This window comes from Macrotis lagotis, chromosome 1 (assembly GCF_037893015.1).
Source record: "Macrotis lagotis isolate mMagLag1 chromosome 1, bilby.v1.9.chrom.fasta, whole genome shotgun sequence".
In the NCBI taxonomy this organism is placed as follows: Eukaryota; Metazoa; Chordata; class Mammalia; order Peramelemorphia; family Peramelidae; genus Macrotis; species Macrotis lagotis.
In genome coordinates, this window is record NC_133658.1 from 863,490,149 (window position 1) to 863,506,128 (window position 15,980).

At 49.4% G+C, this 15,980-nt stretch overlaps 1 protein-coding gene across 8 annotated transcripts in view; it reads left to right on the forward strand.

The window, feature by feature from the left end:
- AHDC1 (AT-hook DNA binding motif containing 1) overlaps nt 1–15,980 on the forward strand; it is an 86,073-nt gene that overhangs the window by 32,623 nt on the left and 37,470 nt on the right. For 7 of the 8 annotated variants that reach the window (XM_074217975.1, XM_074217973.1, XM_074217977.1 and 4 more), the window contains one exon: nt 3,781–3,856. The exons of the other annotated variant lie outside the window; for it this stretch is intronic. The gene's annotated coding sequence lies outside the window, so the exon portion shown is untranslated. The remainder of the gene's footprint in view (nt 1–3,780; nt 3,857–15,980) is intronic. 8 annotated transcript variants of the gene reach the window in all.

Below are 15,980 nucleotides of genomic sequence, written 5' to 3' on the forward strand. Positions count from 1 at the left end.
AATTGAGGACTAAGGCACCCAGCAAATTGACTTGACAATTTGGCTAAGTGATAGCTAAGGGATATGTCTTGCCCCATGACCCCCACTGAATGGTGTCAATCTTTTTTTAAGCCCTTCTCCAATCATCCTCCCATTCTGAGAAGAAATAGGCTTGGGGGTGGGGCAACAAGTATGTGAACTTTTACTCCTTTGGGGTTCAGTATCCCCATCCTGAGAGGGAGGAAATATTCTCTAGGAGACCCACTCCCACCCCTAGATCCAGAAAACAGGCACCTCTTTCCCAATTACTGCAGGGGAAGATAGGGGGAGATACCTGAAAGGGAATAGGTCCTAGTTACCTGAGCCAGGGAACAGAGGTGAGAGTTGTTTCTCCTGCCCAGACTCCCTGTTCCCACTGTACCCTCTGAAATCTGTCTCCTCCCATCCAGGACCAGGAAGAAAGGGGTTCTTTAGGCCAGGTCCTACAATTTCTGTGTGTTAAGTTTAGGATCATGGACAAGGAGAAAATCAGGGTACAGAGAACAAATTCTCTACAGATTAGCTGATTTCAAAGAAGGATTGGTTGGGATGGGATTCAGCAGTGGAAAAGACAAGGGAGGAGAGAGAACCACTGGGGATAGAACATCAGCTGTTGGACAGTAAAATGCAAAATACTAGACCTAAGTAGAAAAGACTTTGGAAATAGAAAGCACTTCTTTGTCAAAAGAGCCCTGAATTTTAGCTAGAGGATCTATATTCAAAGGTTTTACTACTGTTAACCTTGGACAAATCATTTGCCCTCTCTGGTTCTCAGTGTTCTTATCTTTAAAGTGGGATGATGATATTTGTTCTATCTCCTTCCCAAGGTTGTGAGGAAAGTGCTTTGTAAATCTAAAGCATTGTAGAAGTGTGAACTGTTTTTATAACAGAATGTCAGAGCTGGGAAGGCCCTTAGAACACAGAATGTCAGAACTGGGAAGGACCTTAGAAAACAGAATGTGATAGCTGGGAGGGGTTTTGAGGTGAAATAAATTTCTTTGAGAGATAGTCCACAAATGAGTCAAAAAAATATTTATTATTATGTGTTTCCTATGTGCAAATTAGCCCCTTTTCCAACAGTGCCTGGTTGTGGTGTTAGATGATTGCTGAGGTCCAATTCTGAATTTCTTTGATTTTCTCTTTATTGAATGTTTAGCCCTTTGTTGGTAGCTGAGGAGGGGAAACTGTCTCTCCCTGCTTTCTTAGTGTTACCCCTGCTCTTAATCAAGAGTTGGGAGAGAAATGGAGGCAGCTAGCTTCCTTGATTCCCTCAGCTCTCCCAAGTCCCAGAGCTGAGGGGAACTGAAAATGAGGGAAGAGAGATGGAGACTCTTACCCTCTCCTTGTGCCTTCACCTGGCTTACTGTTAATTTGATTGTATATAGCTTTTTGTATCCCTGAGATACATGCTCCCCCAAACATACCTTTCTCCCCTAAATCCCCTAAATCCTGGTGACTATCTCTCCTCTGACCAGTCCTTCAAGGCTCTTTGAAACTCTTTGAATAAAACTTCAGGTAGCTGGATATAATTTAAAAAGTTCTATTCATTTAGGTCTCCTTACTCAGAAGGTATTGGGAGTAATTGTTTTTTTTTTTTCTGTATGATTCACCGTTTTTGAGCCTCAATTTCCTCATATGTGAAATGAGGGGGTTTAAACTAGGTAATTTTTTAGCTTCCTTCTAACTTTAATAATAATAATAATAGCTGGTGACATTTATATAACTAGTTTTAGAGTTTACAAATCATTTGCTATACATTATTTCATTTGTTCCTTACCATACCCCTGCAGGGTAAACAGTGTAAATATTATCACAGTCAGCAGGTGAAGAGCTGAGTTCAAATCCAGTCATAGACACTTTAGTAGCTGTGTGACCTTAGAAACATCACTTCTGTTTGACTCAGTTTCCTCAGCTATAAAATGGGAATAATAATAACAGCTTTAAAGGGAGTTGAAGATAAAATGAGATAATGTTTGCTAAAAGAAATCATTTACCACAATGACCAAGTATACATTAGGTAATATATTAATGCTGCTTCCCCTTCCTTTCTCCTTATTTTCATTTCACAGAGAAGTCAACTGAAGCTCAGAAATCTTGTCTGTGGCTTTGGGGTGGGGTATGTGATTGAGGCCTCCTCCCTCTCTACTCATACTTATGAGGTAGACCAGGAAGGGATTTTTAGAGCCTGGGGAAGACTAAGTACTAATTAATAATGCTTGTTGACTTGGCTTCATTTTTTTAAAGGGACTTCTGGGAATAAAATGTGAGAGGAAAGTCTCTTTTCCCCATCCTTTCACATGTAATTCTTAACACTAAGATCAGAGGTTCCCTGGGATTTAAGACTTATATCTTTTGGACCTCCAGCTCTACCTATAGGGGATGCTCCATGGTGATGCCTTCTGGAGCCTTGAGAGATACTAAAACTTCTCTGAAGACCAGCTGCTAGGAAATTAGATGCCAGAGGAGCTGAGGTGCCCCAGCCTCAGATCACAGTCATTATTGCAGTAAATGTCACAGTCATTACTGTATTACCCTTCACCTTACCACATCCCTCTTTCATCCCTCAAGTTCCCTCCCTTCACAGGCTGTAAGGTCTTTGGGGAGGTAGAGGAGAGTGAGGACTGATTCAGGAATTGTAGGATACCTGGAAGATCATCTAGAGGCCACCCCCTCATTTTTACAGATGAGTTGACTGAGGCTTAGAGAGATGAAGCCCAAGGTTAGTCAGTCATTAAGTATGAGCCAAAATTCGATTCCAGATCCTCTGACTTGGAAATGTAATCTTCTTTCCATGACACCACTGTTAAGATATGTGTAGGAGAAAAGAGAGAGAGGGAGAGGGAGAGGGAGGGAGGGGAAAGAGAGAGAGAGAGAGAGAGAGAGAGAGAGAGAGACATCGTGTGATAGACTTTGTCAGAGGGAGACAGGCGCCTGTGAGACTGTAACGGGTGTCTCTGGGAGGGTGTATCCGTGTGACAGACTGAGGGAGGGATGGGGGGGAGGAATAGAGTTGAATTGTATGTGTCAGAAGAGTAGCAAATAGTGGTGGGGTTGTCTGTGTGATAGAGGAAGCAATGGAGAGGAGAGAGATGTTGGGGGGCAGGCGTGTGTGGAAGACCTAAAGAGAAGACCCTTGGAGGTATCAGGCTGTATGGGGGTGAAGGCTTGGGAGACTAGAGTGGATCATGCTTGGAGGGGGATAGTCCATGTAAGATGGGCAGGTTGTATAGGAGGGGGTCAGGGTGGAATTAGTGTGGAATTAGGATGGTTGGATTGGACTCAGTCTCTTTCCCTTCTCTCCATCTCTGCCCCTTCCCTGGAGGGTCCTGCACTCCTCTTGGGTTTCTCTTCAGCAATCCCCCCCCACTCCCATCCCCACCCGCCCCCACCCGCCCCAGCTATACTCTGCCAGAAAGAGCCAGGCAACCCAGTTATTTTTCTAGGGCCTCAGGCCCCACCACAGCCCCAGTAATTTCACCACGGTGCCTAAGTCAGGAACAGGAGTGAATTGACCTCTTAACCCCTTCCCCACTGGGGGATTAGACTCAGTTTCCTGTTCCTTCTCCTCTAGAACTAGTTCCATCCTGCTTCTGGGGGGGCCTGGAGGAGATGGCCAGAGCCCCCCTCTCTGGGGTGGGGGGAGGCCTGGGGGAAGGGGCTTGGCAGGCAGGAGAGAGCCAGGCAGGGAGTGATAAATATTGAAGAGGAGGGATTTCGTCGCAGGCTTGGAACAGCTGTGGATGTCACACTATCTCTCCACAGGTTTACTGACCCATTTCCATTCTCGCGGCTGCCGGTCTCCTAGCAACGGCAACAGTCCCCCCAGAACAGGCGGAGAGTGAGTGTCTGCCATTAGCCATTGCCGCATCTGTGTCAAGGTTACCCCGCTCCCTGCAAACCCGGCTCGGCTTGTTGTCAGCTTGGAGCCCAGCACACCCTGTTCCCCCTGCTCCCCTCCCAGCCCTGGCTGAGGAACTGAGGGGGAGGGGGAAGCTCTGAGGGGGGGAAACAGCTGGAAAGTGGAGAGAGGGGCCCCCCTCTTCTTTTCCCCACCCCAATTCAGTTCCTGAGCTGAGTGGGGGAGTGGGGCAAAATGTTTCTGCTGTTTGCCCGCCTGAATTCTAGAATCCCTGGGATCTGGGTGCTGGCCCCACCTCCTCAAGGAAGCTTGTCCTGACTAACCCCACCCAACTCCTGTCACTCAGGGACTTGGCTCTTGGGTCCTGGGAGCTCCGGGTTCTGAGGCCCTTTTGTTTCATACAGGATTTCTGGGTTTCTCCTTCCCCCAGGCCCCAACTGCAGGCTCCCCGAGGGCAGGGACTCTCATCATTCGTACACACACACACAGATACACACCTCACAGACACAGAGAGATACTCATCATGCACACAGACACAAACACACAGATAGACACAGACAGGCAGACAGACACACACACATACACACAGCCTTCTCTCTTACATGTTCCAGAAGGGACTTAAAGAGATCATCTAGTTTAATCTATTTTACAGATGAGGAAATTAGGTTCAGAGGAGTTAAGTGAACTTTCCAAGGTCACACAGCTAGAACATAGCAACCATGGCATTTGAATCTATGATCTTTCTTTTTTGCCCTGCTGCCTCTCTGTGACTCCTTCCCATGCAGGGGCTCTTTAAGGGGAGAGGAGCCTGAATCTTCTCTTAAGTCCTTTTGGAAGCCCCCAGGCCAGGGCTTTGTGCTCTAAGGGTCCCTGGACCAGAGTTGAGGGAGATAGGGAGCATGGCTCCCTGGTAGCCATGAGTGGAACCTCTTTTATTAGGGACTGAATTGCAATTCTAGTTTAGCAGCTGAGACCCTTCAGTCTGAAACCACATTCATTCACCTTCCTTCCATTGGCCAGTTCTTTCTCCTCTTTGGGCCCTCTTGGAGCCCTGAAGGCTGGACTGAAAAGAGTTAAGGCAGCCCCTCCACTTGGCTCAGGCCCTTCTCCACCTCCTGCCCCTCCTCCCCATGGTATGTAAGTCCCCCTAGGCTGGGGGGGAGGGCTTCAATGGCCTGGTAGCCATCATGTGGTCAGCTTAGACCTGACCAGTCACATTCCTGTCCAGGGGGCGGGCCCAGGGCCAGAGGGGACTGAGACTTGGTGGGGGGGGGGCAGGTTATGGAAGGGTCTAAAGCTGGAAGGAGTTGGGAGAAGAGAATATTAGAGAACATGAAGGAGGATTTGGTAGGGGAAGGAAGAAATGGGAGTCTTAACCAAAACTGGCTCTTAAACGGGGGAAAAAACTCAGTGGCTCTTAAATGGAAAAACTCAGTGGCTCTTTTTCCACTTCTCTGTGCCTCAGTCTCCTCATTTTTCCTTTCCTCCCTCAATCTCAAAGACTACAGCAGCAAAAGAGAGAACCCCCTCTATCCCAGGGAATATGAGATCCAGAGCCCCGAAAGAAAGAAAGAACTTAGGCAGGGGTAACCATTTTGGGGGGATTGGAGGTAGAGGGGAGTCTTAGGCCCACGCCTGATTTTCATTATCCCTGATGTCTGATTTCTGTTTGGTGAGCAGTTGCTCTTCAGGGCTGCAGGGGACTGGGGGAGGATCTTGAATTCCTAGAGGAAAATTGTGTTGAAGAACAACATAGTCCTTTCAAGAGGAAACAGTACAGACCTTTGGGAGGCAGTGGGGTCTTATCCTGCTTCTGCTCACTCTCTGTGTGGCCTTGGGATCCTAGATTTGGAAGTCAAAGGCTCCTTGGAGATCATCTGGTCATAGGATCTAGAGCCCAAAGGGACCTCAGGAACTCTCATCCAAGCCTACCTTCCCATTTTGTAGATGAGGTAACAGATCTAGAGGTGAAATGAATGGCCTGAAGGTACCCAGATAGGACCAGTGGTAGAGTTGGGATGAGCTTTGTCTCCAAATTCTGGACTCTTCTCCATGCATGGATAAAGAGCTGGTCTGGCCTAGGGCCAGGAAGACCTGGCTATGTGATCCTGGAGAAATCACTCTTTAACCCCTTAGTCTTCTAAGCAATATACTATAAATTGTAGAGATCATTTCCCCATCTGAGACTGCCTATAACCAATGAAATCACAGGTCTAGTCCCTGTCCCTTCTACTTATTACACTGTGCTGCCTTTTAAATCACTTCCCCTGCCAGAACCTCAGTTTCCCCTTTAGTATGTAAAATCATCAGGATTTCTTCCAGCTCTGATGGTCTATGGTTCCTTTGATTCTTTGCACTTAGGGGGGAGAGAGTGAGAAGGGATGAAGGGTGACCCTGGAGGGGGGGGGGGAGGTAGGGTAGCTGCCAAACAGAGGGGGAGTTTGCAATGTGATCCTGAATCTAAAATAGCCTGGGTCATTTTCAGCTGCTCGGGCTGAGGCATCTGATCCAGGGGAGGGCAGTGGAGGTGGGAAGGAGGGGAGGGGGGAAGCAGGGAAGTTGGTCTCTATGCTCCCAGGAAACCTAGCCCCTGGGGCAGAGGGGAGGAGGGAAGGAGAGAGAACTGCCCACTCTCTGAATAAGACAGACCCTGGAGTGGAAAGATGGGGAGTGCAAGGGGTTAATGAGCCACAGGGCTCTGCCCTCCTTCCCGAAAGCACCCTTCAGCCAAGGTGAAAGGTTAGCTCTAAGGAGGCCAAGTCTGGTGGAGAGAATGCAAGGACCTTGTTCCAGGCTGGAGAGCAGACATGGACTCCCAGAAAGAAGGGCCCTTTGAGATCCTCAGGAGTAAGTCTGGATCTGCTAGTTGTCATCAAAGGTGTGAGGCCTTAGACGGCAGTGTGGTTAATTAAAATTAGGTTTGGGGCAAAAAAATAAACCACAGTTCCTTAATCTTCCTTCTTTTACTCACTACTCTCTGAATGGGTATTCTATGTGGTATAGCAAGAAGGTTGACTGTATGACCTTGGGTAAATCACTGTCCAGTTACAGACCTCAGTTCCTTCCCTTGTAAAATAAGGCATTGTGCCAAACTACTCTAAGTTCCCCTTTTCAGCTCACAGAATCAGAGACTGTCAGAGTGGGAAGGGACCCTGGACATCCATCATTGGGTATAGGCTCCTTATTTTACAGATGACAAAACTGAGGGTCAGAAAGAGAGAATATCTTTTGTCCCAAAGGACTTCTGATTCCAAGAGTAGTTTTAGAGGGCAGGTGAAGCCCAGCAGTTGTTGGGGTTTGGGTTCCTAGGGAACCTTCTGAAGGGTACAAAATTTCTGGGGCTCCTGGAAGGGATCAGTGCTTGCAATAGATTCTGTATCAGATAGGGATATCTCACCAGGAGACCCAAAGAAAGGTGAGCCGTAGTGGATACACTGTGGGGCATCTCTAAGGGGAGCGCCTTTGTGAGGGCTGGTGTATCTTTCCCCAAGGACATCATCTTAGTGACACTGTCATTCCTTTCCCAGACATTTGGAGCCACACTTCTGGGGCAAAACTGGGGTCAGAGAACTTTTCCCCCAATATTTGTGTGTGGGGAACTGAGTGGAACTGAGATTGAGTGTGTGTGTGTGTGTGTGTGTGTGTGTGTGTGTGCACACGCACGCACGCCTGTCTGTGGTGGGGTATTGGGGTAAGAGGGTGATTGAGACACTGTCACTGTGGAGGCATAAGATTATAATTGTGAGATTAAGTTGTAACAATTGGTCAGAATATATTTATTAAGCATCATGTAACAGACACTGGGCTAAATTCTGGGGATACAAGGAAAGACAAAAACAATCCCTACTCTCAAGAGGCTTACTTTGGTGGAGTTGGAGGGATAGTGAAGAAGGATTCAGATAAAGAATTATCCTGTCCTCCTAACTGGGTGTGTCTACAGCCTTACTGGGTGGGACTTGATTAGGACCTGCAGGAAACTGCCTGATTGTACCTGTGGGCAGTGACAGTTGGAAGAGGTTTTGTCTGTGTCTCTGAGGCCCAGGGTTTAGCTGGTCCTGTGAGTGTGGCTGTAGGTAATAGGTATGTGAGAACAGTAGACATCCTGAGAGAGAACAAGTCCTCATTTGTGCTTTCTCAAGGCCTGGGGCTGGACTGGACTGGGCTGGTCAGGCTGGGCGCACACCCTCTTGGGGATGCCCACGTGTCCAAGAAGCCTCCCTGGGCCCAACTGGGAACAAGATATAGGGGTGCATGGCCAGTCTTTCCCTAGGCAGCTTTGTCCCCTAGAGTTGAGACTCCTGACCATTCTATGTTAATTCTACCATTACCCTTCTATGTATCCCTCACCAGGTGGTGTCACCCACAATATGTCAATCAGCAGAAGTCCTGTTCTGGGATGCCCTATCCCCAGTCTCCCCCTTTCCTCTCCTCCTCCTGCCAGCACAGGTTGGGGCCTATGGTATGGAGGGTCTGAGTAAGGGAGTCCCTAGTCCAATGAGGGAAGACATAGCTCCTGGAGAAGAAGCAGAGAGGTAAAGGCAGGGATTGGTAGGAGGAAGCATTTGGCAGACTCAGGAAGTTTCCCTGGAGGAGGAGGAGGAGGTATCCCAGCTGTCCCTTCTCCCTTCCCACCTCTGGCTCAACAGATGCTACAATGGGTAGGAAGAGAAAATCCAGAATTCCTACAGCCAAGGCTATGCTGTGTGTATGTGCGTGTGTCTGTGTGTCTTTATGTGTATATTTGTGTGTGTTTGGTGGGGAGAAATAATTCAAAAGAGGAGTAGTGGGAGATTTTTGAGCCCTGTAACTCTGTAACTACCCCAGAGGCTAGAGAAAACATCCCTGGACACATCCAACAGATGGCCCTCTCCAGGACCCATCCTGGACCCACCCTGAGCACCAGGCAGGCTTTTCATCTTCCCTCCTTGGGCGGAGGTCAGTCCTGAAGGCCCTGGGGGGTTAGGGTGGGAGCTGGGCTGGCAGGCCAAGGGCCAGGGAAGTTGGGGGGATGTAGACCCAGTGGCACCGAAGCAGTTAAGAGCCCGCTTTGGTCCCTACGTTCCATCAGACAATTAGTGAGGCCGCTTGACAACATCACACTGAGCCAGGCAAACCTCTCCCCCCCTCCCACCCCCCCCCATAGGCCCCCCCCACTGGTTCAGCTGTTTATTCTGAGCCTTTAACAATTGGGATTCTGACTTAGAGGAACGGGCGCCCCGCTCTGCCCTCTGACCTGCCGTTGCTGTGGCAACCAGAGCCCGGGTAGGCCTTGGTGCTGTGTTAGGATTACAGATCTGAATTCACAATCTCCAGGCTCTCCTGCATCCCATCGCCTTGGCCTCTGCACAGTGCTGGGATCCCCAGTTATACTGGGAAGGGTGGGGAGGCCACTTGCATTGCTTGGGGTGTCTGGGTGCTAACTCTCCTGGCTCACGAAGGCCCCATGTGGCCACCTCCGGGGTGGAGCAAGACTCCAGGAGTCCTGGAGAGAAGGGAGGATGAGAGGCAGTTTCATCCCCTCTTTCCGGAAACCTTCCTCATGCCCCTGCCTTTTTGGCGATGGGCTCAGGGTGCAGTCTTTGGGCCTGGCTCCATTCTCTTTCTGTGATTTCTCCTCTTCCCCCCCCCCCAGTCAGGGTACCCCACACCCCACGCCCCAAGCTCCCCGTGCCAGGAGCCATGCCCCTGAGGTGCCGGCCTCCATGGGAACGGGGGCGCCTGGCCCAGCCCCTCCCCGACAGCTCTGCAGCAACTGCCCTGTGAAACCTGAGCCAGACGCATCTGGGAGCCTCATGTGCAGACACACATTCCATTTGTGGCCGGTCCCCCCCATCTCCTGGCTCCCCCCTCTCTTGCTGTTCCTCCTCTTGCCTCCACCCTCTGCCTCAGCACTGCCTCCGCCTCCTCACACTCCCCCTTCTCTCCTCTGCCCCCCCATCACTTTTTGTCTCCCCCATCCCTCCTCCTCCTCCTCCTCCTCCTCTTCACACACTCTCTCTCAGTCTGTCTCCCTCTGAGTGTCTGAATGTGTCTTCTCTGACTGTCTCTGTCTCTCTAGCTATTCCTCCTCCAGGGCCTGCAGTATGTCTTTAAATGTCTGTCTTTGTCTCTATCTCTCAGCCCTTCTATTTCTGTTACTGTCTCCGCATCTTTCATTGCCTCTGTATCTCTGATGTCTCTGTGTCTCCAGGTGTCTGTGTGTCTCTCTCTCTGGGTCTTTGTCTCTCAGCCCTTCTGTTTCACTTTTTGTCTCTGTGTCTCTCTTTGCGACTGTATCTCTGATGTCTCTGTGTCTCCAGGTGTTCGTGTGAATGTGTGTGTGTGTGTGTGTGTGTGTGTGTCTGTCTGTCTCTCTCTCTCTCTCTCTCTCTCTCTCTGGGTCTTTGTCTCTCCCTCCATTTCTGCTGGTGTGGGTATCTCTGTCTCTGTGTCCTTGTCTCTAGGTCTGTCTTCTTCCCTACCTGTTCCCCATGGATCTCCTTCGGAGCCAGGAGCCTCACTTGGCTCTTGCCTCCATCACCACCTCTTCCCCTCCCCCAGCTCTGCCTGGCAGGGACTTGGCCGCCCTCCATTCTCAGGTCCCTGGTTTGGCCACTGCAGCCTCCGGGAGGGGGGTGGGGTGAGATCAGCTGCCCTGGAGCCCAAGAGAAGAGACAGTGGGGAGGGGGGGAGTGGGAGGGCAGCCTTTCTGGAGCAAGCTTGTTGGCATCTCAGTCCAAGAAGGGAGGGGAGGACAGACTGGGGATGGGGGGGAGCTAGGAGTTATCAACTGCTCACTGTCTGCCCTGACTCCTCCCTCCCCCCAAATCCCACCAAGAAAGCAATGTCAAAATCAAAGAAGGTAAAACTGTTATCAGAGTGCCTGTTAAACAGTAGGGACTCAATAAATTCTTGGTTCTTGTCCCCCAGTGTGGTATCATGGAAGGAGCCCTGAACTGGGATTCAGAAAACTAGGGTTCTAGTACCAGTTGTCTCCTGACTTTGTGAACTGAGCCAATGCTACCTTTCTCTAAGTCTTATTCTTCTTGTATTAAATGAAGGTGTTGAAACTAGATGGTCTCTAAGGTCCCTCCCAGCTCTGCCATTCTGAGTTCTAAGGTTTCTCCCAACTCTGATAGTCTGTGCTCTAAAGGCCCTCCCAGCTCTGACATTCTGGGTTCTCAGGACCCTCCCAGTTCTGACATTCTGGGTTCTAAGGACCCTCCCAGCTCTGACTTCTGGGTTCTAAGCTTCCTCCCAGCTCTGAAAGTCTGAGATAGTGTGTATGACTCCCACCTGTTGTGAGTCACCATCATCACCCCTTTCGAAGGTGCCTCTGACTCCTTTGTTGTGGTACCTTGGGAGCAGTGCAGGCCTTGGGCTTTTAGAGGTCATGTAATCTCAATGTGTCCTTGGGATATCTAGAGGCTTAGTGCCTCTGGCCTCTGTTCCTCTCTCCCACCTGCCAGGGAGGGCCCTGGGGGATTCTCCCACTTCCTGTCCCAGGTCCTGAGTGAGCTGCTTAGACAGCAACATCCAGGTTGCATTCATGATCCTTGCCCTGAGCAGGAAGAGATTCTGTGAGGCTGCTACTGGTGATATGAAGGTAGCTGGATAGGGAACTGAGTACCCAGAGAATGGAGTGGGAAGGGAAGGCAGAGAGCCTGAGAAGCCTCAACTCTTGAGTTCTAACCACTCTGGACCAGGCTGAACCTTTGTACCTTCTAGGTTTGACTCACTAACTTTGGGTTTATCTACATTGACCTTCCCCCATTCCTTCTATGCTCAAAGGCAAGGGAGATTGGGACTAACCCCTGTTGTTGGGAATTGTTCATTGTGGATGCCCTCCCATCTAGGCCCTAAGTCTACTGAGCTCAACTTGGCTCCCATCTATCTAACTTTCTGAGCTATTTCCATCCCTGCAACCCCCACCCCCATATAAGATTGTAAACTCCTTCGGGGCAAGGATTATTTTTACCTTTCTTTATCTTCCCAATTGGCACAGTCCCTTTAAAAAAATATTTTGTTGACTTAACTTGACAAGGACACTGCCCCGACTTCTATCACTACCCTTGTCCTTGGCAGGTTCTTGAGAGCCTTGTTGTTACCATCTGTACTATAGATCCACTACTCTATCCTCATTCCCAACTTCTGCCTAGTTACATGACTCTTGGAGATCTCTGCCTAACATCAAGACAAAGTAGTGGTTCAAGGAGCAGAGGCTCTCACTGGGAGTTGAAGATAATTATACTCATGGTGCCCCCTCATATGCACCACAGACATTAATACTTACACCCCCTCCCAAATCTGACAGACCTCAGCTAGGACCAGGAAAGGATTTCTTTGAGTCCAGGGTTGAGGAGAGATGAGGAGAGAGCCCTGGGTAAGGAGAATAACTGGGATTCTGGAAAGCCTCACCTGTGGGGGAGGGGATTGGGACCTGGAGAACTAGTACCACCAGGCCTGATCTGCTGGGCTAGATCCCTTTTCCCCTCCCAGTTGGCCTCCAGGCCTGGGGCTTTGTAATGTAGCCACCTCTGGGTTGGGAGCCAGCCCCTGGGCCTCTCCCTGTTCCTTGAAAGGAAGGGGAAGGGGAATGGGAATGGGGTGGGGGTGGGGGTGGGAATCTATCTCTCTCTTTCTCATCAAATAGAAGAGCATCCTTGAAGGTTCCATGTCCCTGAGTCCTTTCTGCACCCAGCCCTCCTCAGAAGGGAGGCAGTCTCATCTCCAGACCCTCTCCCCAGCTCTCATGGCCCTTCCGAGGCAACAGTCTTTGAGTTGCCAGGGCAACAGGGTCCCAGGCCAGGCCTCAGGGAGGGGCTGGGCAGGCACTGACTCCTCAGCACTTTGTCTGGGCCCCCATAGCCAGGTTTGTGGCTCTGGACAGCTGGTCTCTCCCACAGGCCAAGGGAGGGCCTGGCCCGCCCCCGGAGATCCAGAGCTGGGGGATGGGGAAAACTTGACTGAACTGGACTCAGTGTCCTGGCCTGGAGGCCCTGATTCCTCTTCTATACCCCATGTTGTCCCACTTTTGGGGTGTCCTCTCTCTGGCTCACCCCACCTACCTTCCCTTTTGACCAGTTTTCAGGCACAGTCCTCTGGACTGCCAAGTTGGGGCTGGGGGGGGATGCTGTCATGAGATAGCTTGGTGACAGGAGCTGGGGGGAAGAGAGGGGGTGTCCTATGTACTCCCCAGGCAGACTGCAATGAATTCTGGGATGGGGAGCCTGGCGCCCCCCACACACACCCCCATTTCTCTGCGGGCGGGGGAACAAAGCTGGCACTGAGGCCGCAGCTAAAATTAGCCCGTTTCCCTGTGCGGGAGAGAGCGCTGAGCATGCCAGCCGGCCGGAGCGCTGCTGCCTCAGCAGGCCATCTGTCACTGGATTTTGTAAGCCCCCCAAAAACCCCCAGCCCCTTCAAAAGAGGCGTCTCAGTGAGGAGTCAGGGCCAATGGAACCCCAGGACCAACCTTTCCACTTCTTAGAAGAATCTGCCCTGGTCAGAGCTCACTCTATCCCCAACTTTTCTGAAATTGTCTGATCTGGCAGCTGCTTCTAAGCCCTGCTCTGCCATTTTATGGCTGTGTGGCCTTGGACAAGTCATTTCCCTCCTTTGGACCTCAGTTTCCTTTTCTGTAAAATTCAGGGCTGGTATGCATAAAGTCCCTTCAGAAGTAGCATGGAACATTGGAAAGGGCACTCCACTGGCTTTGCCTCTTACCACCCATATGACCTTGGATAAGGCACATAATAATAATAACCATAACACCTATCATATAGATAGTACTTTATGGGGTGAAAACCTTTATATATTAACACAAGCCCTATGAAGTAGGCTCTATTATAATCCTCATTTTACAGATGAGGAAGCTGAGGACAGGGCAGTCCCCAGGGACACACAGCTAATGTGTAAGATCTCAGGGTCTTACTGATTCTTACTCTCTGTCCATCCTCAATAAACTCCAATGGTTTCCCCAAAACACACTGGCTTTAAAGTACTTCATGATCTGGCCACCTTCTACCTTTCCAGTCTTCTTAGATCTTTTCCTCTGCTAGATATTTATTTTTTCCCGTAACCTTGGCCTCTTGGCTCTTCCATGGACAAGCCTCTCCATCTCAGGGTTGGCTCTGGGCCTTCTCTCCTGGCTGAACCTGGAACACTCTCCCTCCTCCGTTTTGACTACTGACCTCCCTGGCTTCCTTTAAGTCCCACTAAAATCTCTCTTTCTACAGGAAGCCTTCTCAGCCCCTCTGAATTCCAGTGCCTTCCTCCTGTTAATTTTTCCCTGTTTATCCTGCATGCAGTTTGCTTTGCTTATAATTATTTGCATATTGTCTCCCCCTTTAGATTCTAAGCTCTTTGAAGGCAGGGTCTTTTGCCTTTTTTTGTCTTCCCAGCATTTAACCCAGTGTGTGACATAGAGTAGGCCCTTCCTAAATGTTGATTGATTGATAGACTATCTACTATATATCACCTGACTGCCCTGGGTCTTAACTGCCTTAATTTCCTCATGTGAGAAATAAGAGGAAATAGACCAAATCAAAGCCTCTTAATTTTTTTTTTTGTGTCGTGGAACCTTTTGGCCAACTGGTAAAATCTCTGACCTTCTTTAAAATATATGAAATAAAATCTATAAAATTACTAAAGGAAACTAGAGTAAGGAAACCAACTCTATGGAAATGCAGTTATCCAGAAAAAAAATTATTTTAAGTTCCTGGGTTCCAGCTTAAAAATCCCTGGATAGTGTCTAAAAACTCCTTTGACTCCTAGACTATCTTCCCAGCTTCAACACTTTGAATTTTAAGGATCCTCCAAGCTCCCATGTTCTAAAGCCCTCCCATGTCTGGCATTCTGTGTTCTAAGGGCCCTCCCAGCTCTGACATCCTATGTTCTAAGGGCTTTCTCAGCTCTGGCTTTCTGTGTTCTAAGGCCCTTCTAGCTCAAGTAGCCTGTCTTGTGTTGTTCTCAGCTGCCTGAGTGCTATTTCCTTTCGTGAGGAGGGAAGTGGTGTGAATACCCCTAAAGCATTAATCCTGCTGTGCTTTCCCTACTTCCTTCCCTTCAACAGGGAAGAGCCAGCCCTCTCCCCCCATCCCTTCTCCTTGTTCGACGATACCAGATTTCTCTTCTCTCTTGTGATTTGGGGCTTGTGCCCATGACTGTCCACTGCCTGGGGTCTCTGCCCATAAAACCAAAGGATACCCAAAGGATCATGGAAGGGAGTCCTGGCCCAGGACTCTGAGACAAGGTCCCAGTTCTCTTTATTGGTCATCTGACTATATCAGTTTCCCCTCTTGTGAAATGATGGGATGGTCTGGATCAGGAGAATGAGACAGGATCTGGCCCAGGACTCTGAGACAGGGTCCCAGGTCTCTTTACTTGTCAGTTTCCCCTCCTCTCTCAAATAATTGGATGGGTCTGTTGTCTCTCTGCCTTGGTAAAGTAGAGGACACTTTGCTCAATTGGTCTAAAGTCAAAAGACTCGGTTTTTCTGCTGCTTAGTAGCTTTATCATTGGATAGGTCAGTTAACTTCTGAGCCAGTTAAGTTTTTTTTTTATAAGTGAAATAGGAATAATCTTATCTTAGAGAAAAGTTTGCAAAGAACTACCTGTGAGGTCGAGGTCTGTGTTATCATGATTCTGTTTTATAAGTGAAGAAGCCCTTGACTTGTCTGTGGGTCTTTCAGATGAGGTTCCAGGGTTCTGGATATGAACAGAGGTCTTCCTTATTCTAGTTCTGGTGCCTCTTGTACTATTCCATATTGCTTCCTTCAGTGTAGCCCCCTAAAAAGCTTAAAAGCTATTTGAATAGGAATTATTTCTTACTGATTTTTCCTTCTGATCCTTTACTAAAGGAATACAGTAGGAACTGGAAATGAGTTCCAGAATGGTTGAGTTTGTTTTATAGGATCACACAGCAAAGCACAGTATGGGCTGGGCCTAGAACCCATTGCTTCTTGGCTCCCTGCCTTTCACACCAACCTCTGACCACTGTAGACTCAGCCTTTTCCCCTAAGTGACTCATCTGCCCCCCCTCCTCCCCCCCCGCCTCCCCCTACTTTGGTCTAGCTCTGGGAGTTGAAATTGGGGAGCTGGGGGAGTCTCCTTGGTCTTCACT